We start from the raw sequence: 25,004 nt of genomic DNA, 5'->3' as shown, positions 1-25,004 counted from the left end.
TTTTTGTGTGTGTGGTGGGGGGTGGACCTGTAGGGTGGGGAGGGCGGACCCGTAGGTGGGGCTTGTGGTGGGCGCAGCCCAGGGGGCCCAGGAATTTTTTTCGTATGGAGCCCTGCGATTTCTGATGGCGGCCCTGTGGGTAACAGTACATAGCACATTTATATCTTATCTATATGTATCAGATAATGCTTTGGTTGTTGTAAAACCTAGGACCCCAGCACTGGAAGGCAGCAATGCCAACCAGTGCAGTATCTTCTATGGATTTATACCAGGACTGTAAATCCAGGACCTCAACACTGGAAGACAGCAATGCCAACCACTGCAGTATCTTGTATGGATCTATTCTATTAATAAGTGGGGAAGCACCCTGCTTTACTTTTGTGTGTGTGTGACTCCTTTTTGTTAATATGAAAGTCCATGTCCCTAGTACATGTTAGGGCAGGCAAACTCCTAAAACAATAATAGCAAGGTCGGGAGTTAGGAAATGGATGGGAACAGCTGCATCACAAGCTTGACCTACAACTGGCAAGGACATGAATATTAACTGGGGGTTATAGAGTGAAGAGAAATGGAAGGTAACTGGAAGCCAATGTTTTTGCATTGTTTCTTATCATGGGGGCTGAGAAGCCTGTAGAAGCTCTGATAACGTAAGAAATATGATATTTATGTACTGTATATTTACAATGCATATACAGTGCCAAATACAATTTCGTTCAAACAGTGAATGATATATTGGTGTCATATACAGATGGTTTTGTAATGTTGGTGGAGGATTCAGTACATATGGTGCAATTTACCATTTCTGTATATCAGAGAAGATCAGAGGGTTTTAATTTTGAGGGGAGTGAACAAGCCCTCTTTGAGATCCATTATTCTGTTCAGCCCCCCCCCTTAGCTCATAACAAGTATACTATACATGAAACAATGTGTACGTTACTCTGCTATTGTAGGAGCATCCTGGAGAGCAAATATCCTCTGGTTTGGTTGCCCCCTAGTGGGGTATACAGTTTCTGAGCCTGTGGTCTACACCGTGAGTTTGTTTCATATACCAGATGAGCCTCTCTGCTCCCATACATGAAGGCTCCGGGTCCACGCTCGTGCGCTGATGACCCGTGAGGGTCAGGGCCCACCAGGTTTTTTCCTGGTGTCCCGCCGGGCCAGTCCGACACTGGTTTGGGCATCAATGATCTGTTCTCTTTATTGTTACTGTTTTCCTTGGTGTATATGATGGTGTCTCTGGATTTGCTGGCAGTTTCAGCCTTTCCTAAGCCTCCATTATTTACAAGCTTGAATACCACAACTTTCCTTATCATTTGCCAAATGCCCTTCTGTAATGATAGAAATCCCTTGCAAACGGCATAAAGGAGGTTAGGACTTGTGGGCCAAGATATAGCTCCTCTGAAATGCTTCTTATGGTGCTGAAAATGGCTAAATAAAATGTACACTGATGTTTGGCATCTTCTATATATTCGCGAAGGACAGACGGACAGAAACAGGAGGTAATTTCATGCCTCTAGATATGTGTCTGCTCTTGGCTACTGATTATTCTTTGTTGTACATCAGAGCAACAGAAGAAACATTCTATTATTTATTTCCCACATCCAGTAATTATTTTTTAATGCATCTTAAAAGAAAAAAAATGGACTGATTATCTTTATAATGGCTCAGAGTCATATCCCACTGTGTTTTGCAACAGTAGCAGCTTCCTATTATGCAAAACAGGAAGTGAAGATTTCAAAGGAAATGTGCTCCCTCTAGGCCACCACACTCTGCTGCCACTGAATAAACAGCAATTAAAATAGTTTTATGCATTTATGAAACCTTTAGTCTCTTAGGCCACAAGAGTATTTCCATGCATTCCGTGCCTTCCACCGCTGTAACACATGTAGGGACCTATAGGATATCCTATCCCTATAGAGTTAATCCCCTACCGTTTGTATGTAGTTCTCTTTTCCCTTGTTATTGGGCCAAGCCCTTGTAACTGGCAAAGTGTAACACCCACACCTATTGGACAAAGAGTGTAATGACACTCCCCTGCCACACTGCTTTATAGTGTGTGCAGGGAGTGTCCTCTTCCTCTTTGGCTCCTGGTGCTGCTGCTAGGTGAATCTCCATTGAGCCTGGGATCACCATAGGCCCCAGTAAAGCCTTTACCCTAAAGGGACCTGACACCTTTAGTGCTAAGTCGGGGACCAGGTAAACCCCGTGAACGAGGACCAGCTAAAATAGTAAGATACTGTTATAGTTCTCTCTAGAAAGACAGAGAGGTGTAGCAGAAAGAGCAGCTGTCGCTCCAACGAGGATTTGTAGTAGGGAGTAGCTTCCCACAAGGCCTGTTTGCCTTTAGAGCAGGGAACTCAGTTGTTAGGGCAGTAGGTGAGCAAAGGACTACCTGACCCCTACCTGATTGATCCCGATCCCCTCACTGTGCAACGTCGGTTGAACTGGGATTTGATATATACCTATCTGCAATATCCTTTGGGAGTCGCATCTGTTTGACTGTGAACCTTTACTGTCCAAAGTGATTCCATCTGCTGTGTCCTCAGAACTGTTGTAAGTAAAACCTGTGGTCATTTGCCTCTGGCATAATAAATCTGCTCCTGTTTAACCTTTTAAAAGAACCTCCTGGCGTCCATTCTTCTATTTGCACTTATATGCCTGTGAGTTGTAGTTCAACTACAGTTTAAAGGGGAAGCTTCCATTTGGCGAAGGCTCTGCCCTGGGTGATGATTCGCAATGTAACCCATGCTCACTACCTAGCTGGTCACCCTTAACTCCTAATTGGCAGAATAGGCCAAGAAAGCGTTACATTTTGGCGCCCAACGTGGGGCCCCGCCCCTAAATCCAGGCTATTTTTGTATTTTTGTGATTTAGTGTTTTGGTGCACTGTCGCTTTAAATTTTCGTGACAGGCGGCGGACCTGATTGGCAAAAGGCTGCCTGCACGTCTTTTTCTACTAAATTTGCTAGGTGTTTTTCCCCTGGTATCTCAGGGCCGTGGGTTCGGGCTTGGAGGTTCTATTCCCGATACACGAGCCTGCGCCATAGCTCAAGTCTCGCTAGCGCGAGATTTAGCTGGCGCCAATCTTTTTCCCGCGCAGTAATTGTTGGCGCGCTTTGGGAGTAAGGCGGTCCCTGACGTCACGTCCCGCCGCCATTTTGTACAGGAGTTTCCTAGAAGACGGATGCGTGTGCTACAGCTCCCTTCTACATTGGGATCAAACCTTAGCGGCTGCTACAGGCTTATGCCCTACAACTCCTCTACATCTCAGCGGTACCAGCTACCTTACCGCTTCTCATTTCAGCGAACCGGAGGATTTCTACACCGCTCCTGGTTCAAGGTGCTGCACCATCACGGACCACGGCTGTGGCCCATCCACGTGCAGACCTTCCGGACTTCACTACTGACTGCCCTGCGGCTGCGGGCATAGTGGAGGACTATTCTACATTCTTCATTCCGGTAAAACCCTTTTCAGTTATTATGGCTGACCATTCCTGGGAGGGTTGGGCGGATGCGGAGGAGAACCTATCTGGAGCTCCGTTGTTCTCGGATGAGGACATAGAAGATGTAGACTTTGGCCTTAGATATATTTGGGCCGGGACATATGGAGAAAAACTAAATGTCCACTATAACCGGATAGTTGTTCCCTATTGCGGGCACTGTACCCGTGAGCTATCCACAGAGACCTGTAATTTCCACTCATCGTGCCCTCATTGTTTTCACGAGTGCTGGTTAGGTCCCTATGTACTTTATGCTGATCCTAAAAAGGGCATAAAGACAAAATCCATCGCTACAGACACAGATGGATTGTCTTCAGTGTCAGGAGACTCTGCTCCTGCACCTGTTCCCGCATATCCTCTTCACTTCTCCTCAGTGTGTCCACCCAGCAAGCAAAGCCTGATCGTTCCTATAAAAGCTTTGTCTATTTCACATGGAGTAGGCGCTAGTGGGGATGCAGCCACAAAAAGTGAGGAAACACGTGTTCCATCCAGAGGGAGGGGGAGTACTATGCGCAGGAACCCTGATATTGTACCTAGGCCTATCACTCCTAGGCCGGCCACACCCAAGCCTGCCATGCCTAGGCCTGCTACTCCAAAGCCAACCACTGCACCAAAGGATGAGGCTTCATCCACAGTGGTTCCATCAGTGCATTCCAGTTCTAAGCAGCCTGTTGCCTGCTTGTCAACACCCTTGCTTTCTCCAGAGGCACAAGGTTTCTGGGTCGCTCAGGGAAGGGCCGACCCCAAGAAGGCACGCACAGTTTCACGGGTGCAACGCATCATCAATGCCCGTGTGCGTGACCGTTGGGGATATCCAATGCCCTATGCACCTGAGTGGGTTTATGACGAAGTAGAGAAGAATTTGGAAGAATGGCTTTATGGAGAACTTTTAAGGAAAACAGATGTGGGACCCAAGGGATTGTTCCAGAGCGATCCACAGAAGCGGCAGCGTGACATGGTCTTCCTCTGTGACACCCTCAGCGAATGGTGGTATGGGCGTACCATCTTAAAGCACCATGTTAAAAGTTGTGGGAAGTTTCAAGAGGACCGCTTCTTCAGCTTGTCAACCACTCTGCCTAATGGAGGGAAGGTAGATAAGCCTCACCCTTCTTACTATCTATCCTATGAACATACCCTGGAAAAGTATGGGATGATTTCTTAAGCTGTCCACAGTGGATCCGGCTGGACCCTGTGTGTTGTAACTTTTCAGTATGCCTCTAAGAGTGAGAATTCCTCTTAGAGATGATTTGTTTACACTTGAGGACGTCGTTTGATTGCCCCAAGTTTTGGGCCTTCTTCATTGTTCTTCAAGATTGATGCCCCAAGTTTTGGGCCTTCTTCATTGTTTTGTTCACTCATTGTTCCATTTCTGGACTTCTGAACATTGTCTGGAACTTGTAAATAGTTGGGTTCATGAGACAAAGACTGCTGAGCCCCACCAAAAACTCTTCTACCTCTAACTACTCGCTGAGTAGCACCTTTATTCTTCACCTTACTGCTCCCCAAGTGGCTCTCAGTGACTTTGTACACTTGGGTAGGGGGGGGTGTGATATGAATAAAGCTTTTGGTTATGGTGGGGTCATGTAACTCAACTGCAATAAAAATGAGTGTTCATGTGTGAAAAGAAATCTATGCTAATTTTTCTTTTCAGCCAAGCCTGTGCCTGGACCTCCTGATACACTATGGATGGTTCAAGTGTCGTAAGTTAAGTGCCTGAGTGTTCCTTTAAGGACCTCATGAATGTAATAAAGTTATGCAACTGAAGTTATTTGCACTGAAACTTATCCAATACAGTATTGCACTTTTGCTCTTTACTGTTCTTTTCTCCACAGTACCCATTGTTACCAGGTATTCCTCAGGAGGGGATACCAGAAGAGTGATGTTCAATGGTATTGTTGGTTTGCACTTATATATTCACTTTGTTACTATTGTGTCTATATCATTTCACCATTGTCGGGACCACACAGCTATATAGTGTGTGCAGGGAGTGTCCTCTTCCTCTTTGGCTCCTGGTGCTGCTGCTAGGTGAATCTCCATTGAGCCTGGGATCACCATAGGCCCCAGTAAAGCCTTTACCCTAAAGGGACCTGACACCTTTAGTGCTAAGTCGGGGACCAGGTAAACCCCGTGAACGAGGACCAGCTAAAATAGTAAGATACTGTTATAGTTCTCTCTAGGAGAGAAAGACAGAGAGGTGTAGCAGAAAGAGCAGCTGTCGCTCCAACGAGGATTTGTAGTAGGGAGTAGCTTCCCACAAGGCCTGTTTGCCTTTAGAGCAGGGAACTCAGTTGTTAGGGCAGTAGGTGAGCAAAGGACTACCTGACCCCTACCTGATTGATCCCGATCCCCTCACTGTGCAACGTCGGTTGAACTGGGATTTGATATATACCTATCTGCAATATCCTTTGGGAGTCGCATCTGTTTGACTGTGAACCTTTACTGTCCAAAGTGATTCCATCTGCTGTGTCCTCAGAACTGTTGTAAGTAAAACCTGTGGTCATTTGCCTCTGGCATAATAAATCTGCTCCTGTTTAACCTTTTAAAAGAACCTCCTGGCGTCCATTCTTCTATTTGCACTTATATGCCTGTGAGTTGTAGTTCAACTACAGTTTAAAGGGGAAGCTTCCATTTGGCGAAGGCTCTGCCCTGGGTGATGATTCGCAATGTAACCCATGCTCACTACCTAGCTGGTCACCCTTAACTCCTAATTGGCAGAATAGGCCAAGAAAGCGTTACACACATATGTTAACTGACCTCATTTTGCCCTGTTGAGTCTAGGCCCATAGCAGCAGATAGCACTCATTTAAAGGGTAGTTTGCCTTTAAGTTCATGTTCATTTTTTCAATTGTTTTATACAGTAGAACCCCCATTTTACGTTTTTCAGGGGACCAGGAAAAAATTATGTAAAATCCGGGAAACTGTAAAATCAGGGAAATCTGTTTAAGTAACTTTTTCTTCAAGTACTGGTAGGATATAAGCAAAGGAGTCAGTTTTTCTTTGAGATACAATAGTTACTGAGTTACTAACAAGGGTTAAACATTGCAGTGTTAATGTTACACTATGGGGGGCATGTGCAAGGCCTCACATACACAACCTAAAGAAATAAAGTGATTGGTGCAGGACTGTATAAAGGGCAGATTAATTGGAATTGCTTATTTACAGGCAGAACCATGGTAAAACAAACATCTTTATTTCACAAATAACATTCATAAAGGAAAATAAGCAGTTTTTGGGTAAATTAGGACAAAGTTTGACGTAAAATCCGGGAAAACATTACTTAAAATCAGGGAAATGCACCTATTGAAATGCATTATAAAATGGTGGGACCACAAAAAAAAAATGTAAAATGTGGGAAAACTTAAAATCAGGGTACTTAAAATTGAGGTTTCACTGTAGTTTTTATTTAATTCTTTGCCTCCCTCTTTTGTCTCATTCCATTCCATTCCACTCATTTTCATTAAAATACTGTCTTGCTGTTGGGGGTCACAGACCCCAGCAGGCAAAAATGATCCCTGTGATGCTACAATTTTTGGTACTGATACTTGTTTTTACTTTCTATTCAGGGTCATTCTATTAATTTTCCCATGTGCCATTCAAACCACTGCTTAGTTGGACTCTAACAAAAAAAGAGAGGCTGAAGTCCCAAAATGGAAAGCTGCTCAACAAAAAGTTTAAAAATTAAAAAACAATGAAAAAATGAAGACCAACTTCACTATCACAGCCTACATCATTAAAAATCAAAGGCAAACTACCCCTTTAAGCTGCCCTTTAAAAGTAGGAGCAAGCAGATCTTTGAAATAACTCGTAATTTTTCATCCTGATTTTGAAAACATTTTTTTTTTAGAAAAAACAAATAAAAGAGCAAAGAGCTGTGTTTGTGTGTGTTTTCATGCATGGTATTGATCTGCTGCCCGAGACATCCTTTATGCACTAATATATGCAGTTTGTCATTGTAGTGAGACATTAGAAAGCTGACAAATGGAAATGGCTTTCTTGTACTGCTATTCTCTACAGCCTTTTTCATATTCATCAGTTTTATAGGTAGGATTTAAATAAGAGATGGAAAAAGAATTTTAAAAATGCATGTTTTTAGTAAATACTAAATAAAATGCTTTTTCAAGTGAGTCGTGCTAGAGATGGGGAAAATGGGGCCCCAGGCAATGCTGCATGCTAAGGGCCCAATCTTCTTCAGCTCCAGCCTTGATCTAAGGAAGCATGACACACTTGAAAAAGTATTTTATTTAGTGTTTATGGAAACGTGTATTTTTAGTGAAGGTATAATGATTGTTCCGTCTCTTATGTTAATCCTACTTACAAGCTGATAAATATGAAAGAGGCTGTATAGAATAGCTGCATGAGAGGGGCATAAGCATGTACTATTCTTCTGATGTCTCACAGGATACAGTCACTACAATGACAAACTGTGCACAGCATGTATTAGTGCATGAAGTATTCGGTGGGTGAGGGGGAATAAATATCATGTACAGTATATCATCAATATCCAGCTGTCACGACCGGCACCCAATACCAGAACAAGTGCCAAGCACCCTGGTCTCGGCTCGGCTTCACCAGTAGTGTGACCAACGTTGGGCTTCGGGAGGAGCCCTCAGCTTCCTTGGGTGCCACCTGGACTTAATGAGGGGTGCAAGGCGAGATGTTCTGGCTGGCAAAGGGGCACGGCTGTTACCAGAGTCTTTTGGGCCGAAGGTCACGGTACAAATGGAGCAGGCAAGAGAATCGTCAGATAGGCTGGGTTGAGGCAGGCAGATATCAAGAATCGTCAGGCAGCCAAGGGTCAAAACCTGGTAATCAAACAGATGGGATCAGGCAAGAGAGTGGTCAAAGTTCAGGCTGGGTCAGGATACAGAGTTCAGAGTAGTCAGGATACAGGCCGGGTCAAACACGGATAATCAAGATAATCAGAATAACAGGATCAGACGCACTAGGCTCAGAAACCACTAGAAACAGAGTTCTATCACGGGCACTGGCTGGGAGTCAGAATGGGCCTTAAATACAGTCAGATTTCGCGCCAAAACGTGCGTCAATGCACGCTGGCGCAATCACGCCAGCACGCATGTACCTTTAAGAGGCACGCCCTAGGAAACTAGATGATGCCTAAGAACCACGTGGCGGGCGTCCCCGCCGATGGTGCGGCGGGCGACCCCGCCGCACAGTAAATTTCATTACACCAGCTTTTCAAAGGATCAGGGTTTAACAATCTATGGCCATTCAGACATTGACGACTCCCAGCACCCTCTGACATTGTACTTGAGTTGTATGTTTAACAGTTGGAAAGATAGTTTGGATTATATAAACACATTAACTATTAAAACATATTGTTATAATAATATATGACTTTATTTTATTGTACCAATGGTATACAGTATGTGGCCTGGGGTAATCTCTCAGGTTTTTGCCCCAAAAACAAGAGGAACACCAGGAGCTATAAATATAAAGAGAGATAAATTATAGGGACTTTTCATGATGAACCATAGCCCAGCATTGGGTTTCTTTTGTTATGCATATTTATTTGTTTGATATTGCCTCCACAAGTTTAAGGCCACACTGGACTGAAAACCAGCCTGCTGAAATATGCAGTCTCAGAATCATCCCCTACATTGGTATTAGCCTTCTGTCCTGCCTGCACCTGAAACAATTCTGTTGGCCTGGGTGCAGACACACTTGGTAGATTTCAGCCCCTGTGGCATTAGCCTAAGGCCAAGAGAAGACACTATTGGGGTTCATTTATAAACAGTGGGCAAATTTGCACCTTGGCAGTAACCCATAACAACCAGTGATAAGCTTTTTTCATTGAACAATGAAAGCAATCATCTTATTTGTTGCCATGGGTTACTACCCAGGTGCAAATTTACTCAGTGTTTATAAACGAACCCCAACTTGTGTTGGCTGCTGCACTGCTCTCAGCCTGAGAGACAAGTGCCCTTTAGCCCAAGGTGCGGCCAAGCTAGGGCCATTTTTATCTAGATAAAAGCAGAGCTAGGGAATGAACATAACCAGTGAATAGATCTGTTGTACACTAACACTGGTACTTTTGTTTACCAATTTCAAGTGTATGTCTGGTCTCACCCAGAATGTGCCACCAGTGCTAAATTATAAACACTAGGCACAGTGTCAGATTAATGAGATGTGAGGCCCCTAGGCTACTTAGACATACATAGACAGTCCCCCCCTTCTAGGCTACTGCTGGGTCCGGATGCGTGCATTCAGGCATGTGTGCAATTGAGCTTGAACACGCCAGTGACATCACTCGATCTGCGCGCACCTTGCCTGCCTTCTTCTCCCAGCAGGTGTGCCAAATAGACCCAGCAGCACAGCATAGCACTTGGGAAGTCACAATGAGGGCTATTAGGCAATTCATTATGAATTTATGGGCCCAGAAAAACAATATTTTATATGATTCTATATGCCACCTGAAGTCCATGTCTCCAACTGCTTCTATTGTGCTCCAGCTAACTTTATCTTGTCCTCTATATCCACTATAGTATTCTTAAAGAGAATAGGTGCTATCAGTCCAAAAAGGTAGCACAGCAGGGACGTGCCCCAATTCCCAAGGCACCATTAAATAATTGTTAATCAAAATATATGTCCTATAGCCCAAAAATTAATAAAATTCAAATTTTATTCAATTTAACATAATAACGTTAAAATTAGTACATACTGACCCCATATGACCCACCTTACGCATTTCGTACCCTCTGGTACTTAATCATAAGTGTTTGATTAAGTACCAGAAGGTATGAAACTCTATACCCACTATACAGTACCTCTATCTTTCAGTCTATAACTGTCTGTACCTTCTGGGTTTAACCCACCAAGGGTATCATGCCAGTTTGAGCAGGAAGCAATTACAGACCCCAGCGTCTGATCAATGGAAAGCAAATTTCACTGTTCCCCAAGGCAGAATCTCTCTGTAATTCTGTGCATAAAACTCCATGCTTTCCCTCTCAATCAAGTCACTGTTGCTCAGATTTTTTTTTTTGATCTGCCAGAACTAGACATCTTGAAAGATCAGTCTTCGTTTATTGCTGACATGACTGAATATCCTGCAATACAGAGAGCTTTGGTTGCTCAGTGTTCCTATTGTACAGCATGTGGCACTACCCGAGGAAATGTCAGCTGGCTGCTATATGGGATAAAAGGGCAGCATACAAAAAAGCAGCTTTATACAATAAAAATATAAGCAGCATACTGACACTTAGGGGGTTATTTAATAAAATCCATTTTTTTCTGATTTTTTAAGTAAAAAAAAAAAGACAACTAGATTTGACCTTATTTATCATTTGAAAAAACTCAATAAAATCGGTTCAGAAAAAAACTTGAAAATTATTCCGAATTTCATGCTCGAAAAGCTTGAATTTTTTGTGAAATCGATCAAACAACTACATTTTTCAGATTTTTGTCCGAAACTCAGCGCAGACCATGATATCTTCAAATTTGAAATGGGACCTTTGCCATTGACTTCTACAGGACCCTGACAGCTTGGAGATGGAGTATTTTCGGATTCTGACTTTTAGCAGCCTCGGGGTATAATAAATCAAGAAAATTTCCATTAAAAATTCTGATTTTATAGTAAAAACAAATTGAATTATTTGAGTTTTTTGCATTCAGACTTTAATAAATAACCCCCTTAGACACTCAGCTGAGAAAACAACTTTTGCAGCAGGATTATAAAATACAGCAGTTTGTCTAAAATTACATAGAATCCACCTAGAAAGGTTTAATTTTTCTCCCATTAGTAGTAAATGTCATGCTTTGGTATAGTAAACCACAGCAACCAAGTAAAATGGGTTACTTGCCTGGAATATTACCTAGGCTTATCTGCCAGAAGGACACAATGGGGCAGAATCACTAAAGGGCGAAGTGACAGTTATTAGTGACAATTCGGCAGAAATCTCATCCGCAGGGACATCGCCAATTCACTAACAGGCGTAGAGGAAAATTCGCTAGCGAATGAGACCGTCGATATCGTTCATTCGCACTCTATCGCCAGGTGACATTTCATTCTGAACGGTCGTTACTCGTTACTCTGCAAATTCACTAAGATGCGAATTTTACTGAACGTTACCTCTTTCGCGAGAGTTTAATTTGTCACTTCAGACCAAGCGAAGTGATAAAATGGAGCTACATCTTCCTCAATCTTATGTCAGTGACATTATATCTTGTATGCCATAAATGCATTAAAGTTGTAAAAAAACCCGCTGGGGACTTTTCTTTTTTTACAGCGGGATTGCCTTAAAATGATTTATGTGTGAATAATTTTTTAAAAATAATTTGAGGGGCATGCCACATTTGTTTAAGGATGGGCTCATGTCTAGGGCATTAGAGGATCTCTTCTGTCTCTATATAGAGAATAAGAGAATAAGGAATTTGCACCTGGCGAAGTGGTGTGGAGTGTGGTGAGGCGGTTGCTGGCGAAAATTGTTCCTTTATTGAATTTGTCCAATTAGCTTTTGTTCACATACTGTGAATGTATGGAGTCTGCCAAGTGTATTTTCACTGCTCAGTGCCCCTGCTCCATTGAATTGAATCTGATCAGCCCATGGTCGGACTGGGCCGGTGAAACAACGGGAAAAAACCCAGTAGGCCTCCGGCTCTTGTGGGCGCCACTGGCCCAGACCAGATCCCTGCACTAACCCTGTAACAACACACAGGCTTATCAGATTCATTTCAATGGAGCAGGAGCACTGAGCAGATCTGTTTCTCTCAGCCTGAAAAAATATGTAGTGTAACAACAGCCTGTATGCCCATAGCCTTAGTTTCTCAGCTGGTTGAGCACAATCCGCAGAGCATTTAGGAAAGACTGTGAAGATTACACAGGATACAAGGTCAGCCCCAGTCCAGCAAAACAGCTCAGAGGCATATGCGCAAACCGCATTGCTCTTGGAGTATGTGTAACCGGTAATTACTCTCAAAGCTGCAGAGGCACAGGCATGTAGACCCCCCTCTCCCTCCTCCCCCACAGCATAGCTGCCCTCCGGGGAAATGCCCTTAACTTTATACTTACAACTTGGTGTAGGCATCGGAGTTCCACGCAGCCATCTTCTTGGTCTTCGTGTCTTCTTTCGACGCTTCAGCAGTTTCCGTCCATTTCGGCGCATGCGCAGTTGTCGCAAACCGGCAAATTGCTCCAACTGCGCATGCGCCGATGTCGCCCGGCAACAAATCTCCTCTTCTTTGGGGCGACTAATCTCCCCGAAACTGCTTCCCCTGCCTTCCCGCTAGCTAAAATGTAAATCACCGGTAGGATGGCACTTGTTGCGATTCCTTTTCCGAAGTCGCCCGAAGTGCAGGAAACTTCGGGCGATTTCAGGAAAATGAATTGTGCAGAGTACCATTCCACTATCTAAAGATAGTATTTTTGCTTTAATAGAAGCAGAAACTCTAAAAATTCCCTCAACATGACATTATAGTGTATAACTCAGTGATCCCCAACCAGTATCTCGTGAGCAACATGTTTCTCCCCAGTTCCTTGGATGTTGCTCTCAGTGGCCTGAAATCAGGTGCTTATTTTTAAATTCCTGGCTTGGCGGCAAGTTTTGGTTGCATAAAAACCACATGTACTGCCAAGCAGATCCTCCTGTAGGCTGCCAGTCCACATAGGGGGGCATCAATAGCCAATCACAGCCCTTATTTGGCACCATCCAGGAACTTGCTTCATGCTTGCTTGTGTTGCTCCCCAACTCTTTTTACATCTGAATGTTGCTCACAGATGAAAAAGGTTGGGAACCCTAGTATAACTTGTATATATGCTAATTCAACCTTGCATAAGTGACGTGCAAGCTGATCTGATATCTGCAGGACCCGCTGGTTCGGCTGAATTTTAGGTGTCTATGGTGGGTATGGGTCACACTGAGGTACTAGAATACTGGAGTGGCTGTATTTTCTGAGATATGGCATTTTGTGACTTGCAACACTGATCTGCAGGCCCTACAATGGAAACATTTTGCAAGTTATGGTTTTGCTGTTTAGGGTGTGGGCTGAGTTTTTCCTGACTCACACATCACTACCTTGCATGTATCAACAATGAACCTCATTTGCCAATTTGCTGAACTGTGAGCTTATCACTAAAAAGAATGCCAACCCCACCTGTGTGTGCCCCCAGTCTACCATTACCTCTGGGTATCAGGCTCTCAAAGGCCCTTGGGTCTGTGGCACTTATATTACCAACAGTCTGTATATAAACAGATCATGTAAGAATATCATCAGCCAAGCAATTCTCTAAGCAGCATTCAGCAGCCAGAGTATCATTACATTGACTGGACTTTTAAAGATTAGTTACAATCCCTATAGAGATGGACTCTTACATTTTTTCCATATTTAGAGATGTGTAAAGTAGTTTCACAGAAACCAGTAACAACTTGACTATTAGCCTAATAGAGCTGCCGGAAAGGCTCAAGTAGGATATTGGAGAAACACAAAAATAAAACCTCTCGACGAGTGTGCAGCTGACATCATCTTGTTCCAAAACTTCATATTCACACATTACGCACTAAACTCTAGCCATTTCCCCAGGGGCTTCCAAAGATGGGCTTTTTGGACTGCATTTGGCTTGCACACCCTGGTAATGGATGCCGCATGGCTTGTAATGCCACTGAATCCATAGAACAGGTGTGCTAAAGTGTGTCTCAGCACTTTTGTTTTGAATATAAGAAATGTGTTGATAAAATTAACTTTTTCCCTAGGGGGCTGTCGCCTCAGTAAGTTCCTCCCAGCTTAAGGCAGGGGAATCTAACCTGCACTCTCCTCCAACTATTGATGAAACATATGCATACTGATGGTAGCCCAAGGCTGGCATTTCTTATACAAGCAGAAATGTAGTATTTTCTGAATGTCCATAGATGTTTAAGGGTATCTTTGATTCCACTGAATCTACATTTTTTTAAGGACAAGTTAAACTTAAAGGAGAACTCAACCCCCCAATTAAAAAAAAGCCCCTACCTACTAACCTAGATAGTCCCCTCTCTGCTTCCCCCCCACCTCACCTATCAGTTCAGAGTAAATGTAGCAGAGCTTTTGGGTGCCATCTTGTGGATTGCCGGGCTTCATCTCTAAAAGAGCTCTGTATTGGCGCATGCACAGTTAGAGCAGTCTTCCGGATTGTACCAACTGTGCATGTGCTAAAAGTGCCAGAAATTGCAGAACAAGATCCGAATAAATCCGAAGATCTGGAAGATGGTTCCTACGAGCTCCGCTGTGCTTACTCTGCACTGATGGGTGAGAAATCTTTTAGGGATGTTTTCAGGGCTATTGAAGTATGTGGGGGAAGCAGGGAGGGGGGACTATCTAAGTTAGTAGATATGGGCTCCTTTAAATGATCAGGCTATATGGGTCATACTAAATCCACTGCTGCCAGTGCTAGAGTACTAAGGGGTGCAAAATCACCAACCATCATTTTGCCTGGCCCTGTTACATGGTGTAAAAAATATTAAAGGTCTAAAATATTTCTCATAAAGAAATTCCACAGTTGCCAACACTGAAAATTCCTGGCCCTTGTGCCCTTTACCCTGTACTGGAATTTAATGGCATAACATGCCATACTTGTCTGCTGCCCCTTCAATAGTTATTTTCTTGTCCAGCACTAGGGCAGAGAGATCGCTTAAAAAAAGTAAAGTAAATTTTGAAAGTGTTTTGGAGACAATGGGGCAAATTCACTAAGCGCCGAAGCGCCGAACGCTAGCGTTACTTCGCTAGCGTTTGGCATTTTCGTTACTGCGCAAATTCACTAACGAATGCTGGCGTAGATTCGCTAGTGTTACTTCGCACCCTTACGCCTGGCGAATTTTCGCTACGGACGTAACTACGCAAATTCACTAACGTGCGCAGTGTACTGAACGCTACCTTTTACGCTAGACTTCCTTCGCCACCTCAGACCAGGCGAAGCGCAATAGAGTAGATAGGGATTGCTTCAAAAAAAGTCAAATTTTTTTCTAAGTCCCAAAAAACGCTGGCGTGTTTTCTACATTAAGGGTAATAGGCTGAAAAATATCGAAAAATTTTTTGGGGCTCCCCTCCTTCCCCCCTACATTTCCTGACTCATGGCAACTTACCTATAAAGTGGGCACATGTGTAGGACAAAATAAAATTTTTATTTGATGTTTTGAAGGTTTCCTAGGCATTTGTAGTGATTCTACGTATTCCTCCATTGAAATTTGAATTTGGCGCCATATGCAAATTAACCACCGCTAGCGTAACTTCGCTTCGCATAGCGAATCAACGCTAGCGCAACTTCGCAACCTTACGCTACCCCTGAGCGCAACTTCGGATTTTAATGAATTTGCGAAGCGCTGGCGAAACTACGCCTGGCGAAGTGTGGCGAAGTGCGGCAAAGTGCGGCGAAGTTACGCCTGGCGCAACTACGAATCTTAGTGAATTTGCCCCAATGTGCTACATATTTAAACTTGTTAGCCTTTATTTTCCGTTTAATAGACTTATTTCTGTGAAATTAGTAGAAATTTAGTTAATTCTGGCCCACGAACCAGTAGCATGCCAGATCAGGTGGAAAAACACTTGGTTACAAAATGACATGGTTACAAAGACTACTTTTTTTCCCATAAGATCACTAAAATATTTCACTTCATCCGAGCAGATGGTCAGCTTTAAAAACCAGAGGCATTTCAAGGAACAGAAAATAATATCTTGGCACTATCTATGTAAATGCAATAACAGCCTTTATTCCTCAAAACAGACAAATAATATGTTAAACTTTTAGGTTTATACATACTCTGGGACATACTTAAAAAAAAATAATAACATTCCCAAGTGCATTTATTTTATGGTTTAGCTAATCTGGCCCTATGTGTTGTTATAAACTGTTTTCCGAATATTAAGAAAACTGTCAGAACATTAAATGACTCTCAAAGAAAAACAAAATGGTGAGAACTTAATATATATACAGTAAAAAGCAAGTCTCCTCATGGGATTGTTGCTTTAAATATTCCCATACAAACTGAGCGCAATTACATGGCAAGCCATGACTCATAATTCCCGAGTCCCCATAGCACTTGCAAATAACTTGTTTTTCTCTGTAGCTGCACCATGGAGAGCTCTGAATCTGCCCAGCTGATAGGCATGTTGGTAGAAGGTCCCCTAGATAATTACTTTGTAAGAACTTCAGTAAGTATGTTATATGAATACAATGCCTGCCAATGGTGCTTGTTGCCTGACTTCTTTGTTTTCTTACAGTGTTGATCAGCTGGTCTAGCTTAGGGCAATATTGATTCTCTAAATATCAGCATCAAATCAAATGGCTGATCTAGACAATTAACCTTACAAAGAAAAAAATATCCAAATGTAGCATCAGGTGGAGCAAATATAACATTACTTTAGGGACAATAAACTTAGAACTGACTGTTCCTCACACAGTGCTGAACCTTCAAACTTAAGTCGATGGGGCAAATTTACTAAAGGGCGAAGTGGCTAACACTGGCGAAAATTCGCCAGTGTGGCTTCATTTCGGCACTCCGCCGATTTACTAACAGTCCCTGGCGTAATTAAAGGAGGAGATAGACTCTGGCGCAACTTCGCACTCTAACGCCAGGCGAATTTCCCCTCTGGCGAAAGAGCTACTACGCAAATTCACTACGTTTTTGATTTTACTGACCGTTACCGTATCGCCAGACTTGCCTTCACTACCTCAGACCAGGCGAAATGGAATGGAGTAGATAGGATTTTCTAAGTCCCAAAACACGCTGGTGTCTTTTCCTTTTTTCAGGGTGATGGCCTGCAAAAGTGCGTCATTTGTTTTAGGGTACCCGGCTTCCCCCTACATTTCCTTACATGTGGCACATAAACTATACAGTGGGCACATGTGTAGGGCAATATAACTCCTCTATTTTATTTTATTAAGGATCCCTGGCCTTGTGTAGTGTAATGTATTTGCTGAAACATATACCTAACCCATTTTTGGCCACCCCCCTGGTGCCTAGGTGGTACATTACAATATTTACCACTTACAGGTCCTGAGTCCCCCTTTGCAAGGTGAAAGGGTACTGGGAATTCTTCTTCTCTGGCAGTGCCTCCACCTAATGGGATCTTAGAATACACCTGCGGGTGGCCCCATTATGTATAACATGCAACACACACTTTGCTTTTATAAAAACAACAACTTTATATAAAGAAAGTGTTATTTAAAGGGTAAGTAAAACACATTTACATCATACTATATGCATTTAACTAGCATGACCCACTGCCCTGGGAATCCTGTGCCAGTCCATTTCCTGGCCCTCTATGCCAGGCAAAGTCCTACACTACTCATTGGCAGATCAAAGTCTCAGTCCCTTATCCCCAATGAGCACACTTGGTCCCAGGCAGCGCTAGCAGCCCAAAAATACCTTTCCCTCCAGTTAGGTACTGGCTCCCTCGTGGCAGGCATAAACAGAGCCTGTGCCACAAATGGAAATATGCTGGATCCTCTCATGTTGCACCCTCCCCTGGCATCACTCACCCGAGGGCTCACACACAGAGCTGGCAGGCTCAGCTAGAGCTGGAGCAGGCATCCACAGCAATGAATCCATTCCATAAACATATGCAGCTTGTATTATCCTTCAGACATAGCTCCCAGCACTGCCTAAAACGCAAACACACTATTGCTGAATCCATAATTGAACTGTAGCTCACAGCACTGTATATAGCGCGAGCATTTCATATTCAGTTGAGGAAATCAGGAGCCTCCGATCCTCTTGGCCGAGCTCTCAGGCATGGGGTCGCCACCCCAGCCTCAGAGGCCTTCCTGCCCCTACATAGTGGCAGCTGAACTCACTACTCCTTAGTGACATATAACTCAGCAGAATCCTCCAGCAGTAATGGCTGACTGAGCACATGGCAATCTCCTTTTATAGGGCACAGCGACACCTTGTGGCTGCTTTTGGGATCAGCCATGCTGCACCAATCCAAGAGCTCTGCCCCTGGAAACTCTAGCAGACCCTGTATCCACCATGAGGCATCCGAATGAAAAGGGGAACTTAAGCCTCAGGGTCCCTACACGTCCATTGTACTTTAACTGCACACCATATGCAAATAAGCCAACGCTAGTGGAACTTCGAACTGCTGATCATTTTATAGCTAGCGCAACTTCGCAAGCGTTCAGTAACATGCATGAAACTTCGGATCTTCATGAATTAGCGTTGTCCAGGCAAATTTACGCCTGGCGAAGTGTTGCGATGTGTGTGAAGCCAGCGCTGGCGGATTTTTGGAGGTAAGTAAATTTACTCCCATGTGTGTTGCTCATGCGATACTGCAGGGATCCCCAACCTTTTTCAACTGTGAGCAACATTCAGATGTAAAAAGAGTTGGGGAGCAACACAAGCACGAAAATTTTTAAACTACTTGCCTCCAAACCAGAAATTCAAAAAATCAGATGAAAGGGGACCGTTATTATATCTCTAATGCCAACTCTTGACCAGGAAATAGCTCCAGGGTGCCTATTGAACCTGAGTCACTTGCATCCCGAACACCAGAAATGACGGCAGACAGCCTTTGAAAATATTCAATTGTACTGTGTTCAATTTGCAATCATGCATGTGCAATAGCATTCATTTTGGCAAATTAGGCGTCATTTCACCAGGCGCAGCACAATTGCATACGATTCAACCAGGGTCAGACTGGGGGGCCCAGGGTCCCCTCCACCCCCACTGTGTGCATTTGCGTGCATTTGTGTATGTTTTTGCCGCGACCTCCTGAAAAAGGGAGGTCGTGGCAGGAAGAAGTCTCCGGATCTGGGTGTGGATCTGGGCCGCCGTGGCCCATAAGAGCCGGGGCCCACCAGTCCAACCCTGGATTCATACCCATCGCGTCCACAATGAGAATGAGAATAAAAATGCTGCTTGTGGGAAAAAAACATAGAGATTGCATATATTCTGTTCTAGACCATTTTTCTCCCTGGAAAAAGATGCTTTACTTTTAGTTGGTGAGCTATACAAGAATAAAGCCAGACTGGTGACATAATAAGACACCTGGAGCCATATATTTAGTGTTCCTTCTCAAAATTGAATACAAAATGCTAAAAACAAGCACACAGGATGATGAGATGATGAGAAAGCAAAATTAACTCACCTGGGTTCAGGAATTACATAAGTCTCAGACTTTATTTAGCTCAAGTGTCCCTTGACACTCTCAAGTATGCACCTGTATTTGACTTCTGAGATATGTGGCGCTTAAAGGGATAAATATACCTATGGTTCTTTTTAGGGTTCATGGATTTTCTTAAACCCACACCGTGGGTATCATCCCACTTTAGCTCAAGCTTATGTGTCCTTGTACTTAGCATTGGGCAAATATCAAGGAGCATATTTGCTTAAATGCTAAATGACAAATTTGATGTATTTTTCTAAAAAAATAAATAAATTATATCAAAAGTGTCAATGTGTTTTTTCTCCAAAAATATTTTTGTCAGGTCCAGACTGATAAAGCCATACTTATGCAACTGCCACTTGCATCTAATGATCTACATAGTTTGCTCCATGCTAATATTTCTTTATGGCAATCTGTAGATTCTGGCAAATGCCAGAGGGGCTTCTGTAAGATTTCATACACACTCACTATTTGTTGGGCCTGTAGGGGGGTTGTTTGGGACTTTGTGTATTTGAAATGCCAAGGTGTATTATGAATCTAAATCCAGACCTGCACCCAAGTCAATTATATCAATTCAAAAGAATCCTGATATATATAGGAGGGCTGAAATATTCTTACTCAAGGCACATACTCCTGATTTAGCTAATCTATACTTGCTCCATATGGTCTTGTGCTGTTGTGCATGAAGCAAAAAGCATAGTTTATAGTGCACTCATGCAGGGGTGGTAAGTACAGGGCTCCCTACTTCCATTCCCATTGTGCACTAGTAAAAAAGCAGTAAGTGCATGTCACTGGTCTGCTTGTGTGTCAGGAATCTTTTGCCTACTGTATTTGCTGCAAATGTTTTCATCCTCAATTATGCTGGAAATCTGGGGTAAAATGTAGTAGTGTTGCAAAGTATAGAATTGCACAAGTGTTTTGGTTATGTTATTGTAAAGGAAGCTGCACATGGAAGGTCTGTTGATTTGCTTTCATTAAATAACCTGCAAAAGACTAATCTAATTTTTTTGGCTTAGGTTACTGCTCTTGGACAAACATTGTTATAGACGTGCTAGACAAAATTATGTCTGACAAATAGACAGTCACCCATTGATATCATCAGCAGGGCCGGATTTACATAGTGGGCGCCCCTAGGCCCATTGCCGTTCATCACCCTTGTCCCCTCCCCTTTATTCGTGCAAATTTTCATCATCTGGACTGGAGCAATGGGGATTGGTGCACAGGAAATTTAAAAAATGATTGTATCTTCAGCGCATCCCCAGTGTTTTTGAACCAATGTGGGTGTAGTTGGGCAGCATGCCACCCCCTTAAAATCTTGCCACCGTAGGCCTTGTTGGCCTCTCCATAAATCCGGGCCTGATTGTCAGATAAGCAATACATGCAGAGAAATTATTGTTAGCCAACGGAAATCTTCTAACCTGTCCAGTCTACTAAATGACCGTTCGACATGGTACGAAAAATCACAGGACGATCCACACACAGTCCGAAAATCGGACAAACCTTCAATTCGTACGACTTTATCTTTGCGTCTATGGCCAGCTGAAGCCCTAGCTGGTTTGTAATTGTTTGGCATCGATGATAATCTTGTGTTCCTCTCTGGTAAAAGCCCATGATTTACTTGCCTAATGTCTTAAAAGAAGCCTTACGCATGTCTTTTCATACATTTTATGCACATTGACAGACTAATTGATTACATTCTATGCCCCTAAGAGTAGATATATATAGTGGAAGGTACTTTAGAGTCTATCGTTTTGGAGTTAGACCTATAGCTGTACATAATGAATATAATACTTTAGAGATTTTTTTTTTTTACTAAAGAGTTAGTTGAAATGGAGATGTGATTAGAGTGACCTTGTAGTAAGAAGGTTGAAGTACAAAGATCTATAGCTGTATAACTTATAATCACAATGAAAGGAAAGTATCCGTGTTTAGGAAAAGGAGAAGCTTTCTAAATCTGGCATCAGAGGAAATTAGCTTTCCATAAACAATCTGCACTTTGATACCTTTTCTCCAGACACAGTTTCTTCCATGCTCAAAGGATCTAGCTATCTAGTTAATCGCATACTGATTATTTTAGGCTAGACTGATATCATTTCATCAATCTGAAATATCACTACCCTACCAATAATTTTGGTAGTGTTATTTCTTATCAATGACATCTGGGTCTGGCCGAAAACAAGTGATATGTGAATACTGTATGCGGATAACTTTGTTCTACTCACCTTCATCTTTCTGGAACAAAACTTTGGGGGGTGGGGGGGTTTAACAATCTCTGGATTTTAGGGACTATTGTTCTCATCTCAGTAGGATTATGATTGCAGATGCTGTAGTAACTTGCTGTAGGAGGGAGATTGTAGGCAATGAGCAAGGAGCTATGTAAAGGTGACCATAGACAATTACGATCTTTCTTGGAAAAGATCTTTCCAAGAAAGATTGTTCGTTTCAATACACACGTGTAGAGCTGAATCGTCAGATAAACATATAGAAACAATAGAATTCTACCTGTATCTGATGATTCAGCACTAACAATGGCCGATGTTTGGGCCCCTTTAAAGGCACACAATCAAAATTTTCCATCCAGCCCGATCGACGAGCCGACCGATATCCAAGTCTTCTGTCGATATCAGTCGGTTCTTTTCCCACCATACACACACCAAATATTGTACGAAAATATGTGTTATCTCACAGTTATCTCACACAACGATTCCCGGAACTTTAACTCTTTCCTGCTCCCATCCCACCCACTCCATAACCTCTTTGAGTGAGTTTACTCCCATAACTGTTGTGAACTGAACTGTAGTAGAGGGTTAGTGTCCACTTGGGGGTTATTTATCACAGTCCGAATTTATCTCAATATTTTCTGAAAAAAACTCTGACCTAATCGGCATGGGCTTTTTGGGCTTATTTATTAATACACTTTCCCGAAAAGTTTGTTTGCGGGGAAAAAAATCTGATTTTTCATCCGATTTTCACGATTTTTGCAGATTGCATACAAGCAATACAGTGCATCTATTTCCCCCCAGAATTACAGCTTCACTGAGTACACTGCAAAACTGTAGAAAAGTAACAGAACCCCATATAAATCATTTGATCAAAATAGTTTTACCAAGCAGACAATATTGAATTACCCCTCAGACATGGTACCATCCTTTTCTGACTCTCAGTAACTAAAGGAAATATTTATTATGTTACAATCTAACAACTGCTCTGTATACATTCCCTTTTATTCTATGACCTCTGTTTCCATTTGAGCAAACCTTTCATTGTCAATAAGGAGGCGGAAAGGATTCTTCACTGTACATTGAAACTACACGGCACAGTTCTTTTACTTGCCTCATTTTCTTTGCCCTCACATGGGATTTCTAAAAATAAAGCGAAAAATATGTATGTCTTATCAGTTCTTTTGTAGGAGAGAATTGCAAAGAAAAAAATCAGATACTGTATATTCAGAAAGTAATGTATTCTTGGCAAAGGGCATGGTTGTTCCAGCTATACTCAGGGAAGGCCACTACACACTTGCTACACTTGTAGTGTTTTGGGGAAATAAAGGTAGGGTCAATATTAGGCCATTAAATAGGACTGAAGATATAGTACACCTAGGGGCAAATTTACTTATGGTCGAATATCGAGGGTTAATTCACACTCGATATTCGACTGCCGAATGGAAATCCTTCGACTTTGAATATCGAAGGATTTACCACAATTTGCTCAATCGAACGAAAAATCGTTTGATCAAACGATTAAATCCTTCGAATCGTTTGATTCGAAGGATTTTAATCCATCGATTGAACGATTTTTCTTCTACCATAACATTGTTCCAAAACCTATGGGGACCGTCCCCATAGGCTAACATTGACTTTGGTAGGTTTTAGGTGGCGAACTAGGGGGTCGAAGTAGCCAAAAAAAATCATTCGAAATTCAAAGTTTTTTTTATTCTATTCCTTCACTCGAACTAAGTAAATGGGCCCCCTACTGTAGGAAAAAACTGTCTTCTTTATTGTTCTACCCAGTGAGCTACAGTCCTACTCCTTAGGGCTGCCTGGAGCATTACAGGTGTGTATATACATTTTATATGTAACAATAATAGAACAATAACAGAAACATCAAGTAATGGGAGGGGGACAAGTCTTAATACACTTAATAAACTTAGGATACACAACACTGTTATGTTTTATATTATAGAAAAGTACACACAAGAATAGATATACAGTTAGTTAGTGTCATGTTGTAAGAGATGCCTCATAGAGGTTACAGTCTAGGTGAAATTGCTATCACTTATAAATAATTAAATATGTATTTGTCAGGCTGTAAAAGGAACAGTAAGTAACACCAAAAATGTAAAGTGTTTTAAAGTAATTAAAATATAATGTGCTATTTCCCTGCGCTAGTTCAATTGGTGTGTTTGCTTTAGAAACACTATAGACAAGCTGCTGTGTAGCCATGGGGGGAATCCATTCAAAACACAGGTAAGATAGCAGATAACAGATGAACTCCCATTGTAATTGAATACCGTATGAAATGCAAACCCTCTGTTCCACTGGAAATTGGCAGCGTGCAGGTAAAGATAGCGGATGCACATGAAAAGCACGGAAAGCACATGCACACGTTTTTTGCTTTATTTGGCTTTGGATTTGGTTCGGCCTCGATTTTAGATTTGGCGAAATCCTGCTGAAAAAGACTCGTATCCAGCCGCATCACAAACCAAATTCAGGAATTTGGTGCATCCCTAGTTTTTAGTGACACTCAACAACCTGGGAAAGGCAGTGAAAATTAAACACTTGGCTGGTACTAGTAATGTTTTTGGGGCACACTTTTTTGAAGCATCACAAAATCAAACCTTTTTAAGAGCACTTTCCTTCTGAGGTCTGTAATGTTATGCGAACTACTTCTCCTAACCATTTCATGTCGCAGCAGAGACAACAAGAGCCGGTGTGCATGTCTAAGATGTAGCCAATATTTCATGAATGTTTCTACTTAAAAAAAAAACATTCTGCATCAGACCTTTATTATTAAAGAGATTATGTAGGAGCAGCGAGAGCCTTTTCTGTGTTTTGCCATTTACAGTGGTACAGGGGGCTTTAGTAATTGGGCAATTTCTAATATCCAGTTGACAGCTATGGATGACACAGCCTGAAATCTCACAGTGGAAATCTGTCAGTGGCCGGGACAACATAAAAAGTCCAAGATAAAAGAGACCTCCAGTCGGTCACACTCCTCAACCTCATTAGTTACTTGATATATGGAAAGGTTTAGCAGGAGCACACAGAACCGTAGGCAAGTGAAGAGAAAGACGTGACATTTTTAAAGCTATTAATTGCTCTATAGCTTCATGTGCGTATGGCCATTTAATTTCTATGTATTTTTGTGCAATTTAGCCATACCATTCAATATTGCTTATTGCTTTGAAAGGATGAT

The 25,004-nt window shown here is 42.5% G+C and overlaps 1 pseudogene; it reads left to right on the top strand.

Annotated features, from left to right (window-relative positions):
- Positions 1-1,447: 1,447 nt before the first annotated feature.
- LOC108719668 overlaps positions 1,448-25,004 on the top strand; it is a 66,122-nt pseudogene continuing 42,565 nt past the window's right edge.

Source organism: Xenopus laevis, chromosome 6S (genome assembly GCF_017654675.1).
Source record: "Xenopus laevis strain J_2021 chromosome 6S, Xenopus_laevis_v10.1, whole genome shotgun sequence".
NCBI classification, from domain to species: Eukaryota; Metazoa; Chordata; class Amphibia; order Anura; family Pipidae; genus Xenopus; species Xenopus laevis.
The sequence above is the reverse complement of the archived record's forward strand: the minus strand, read 5'-3'. Positions and strand labels throughout refer to the sequence as shown.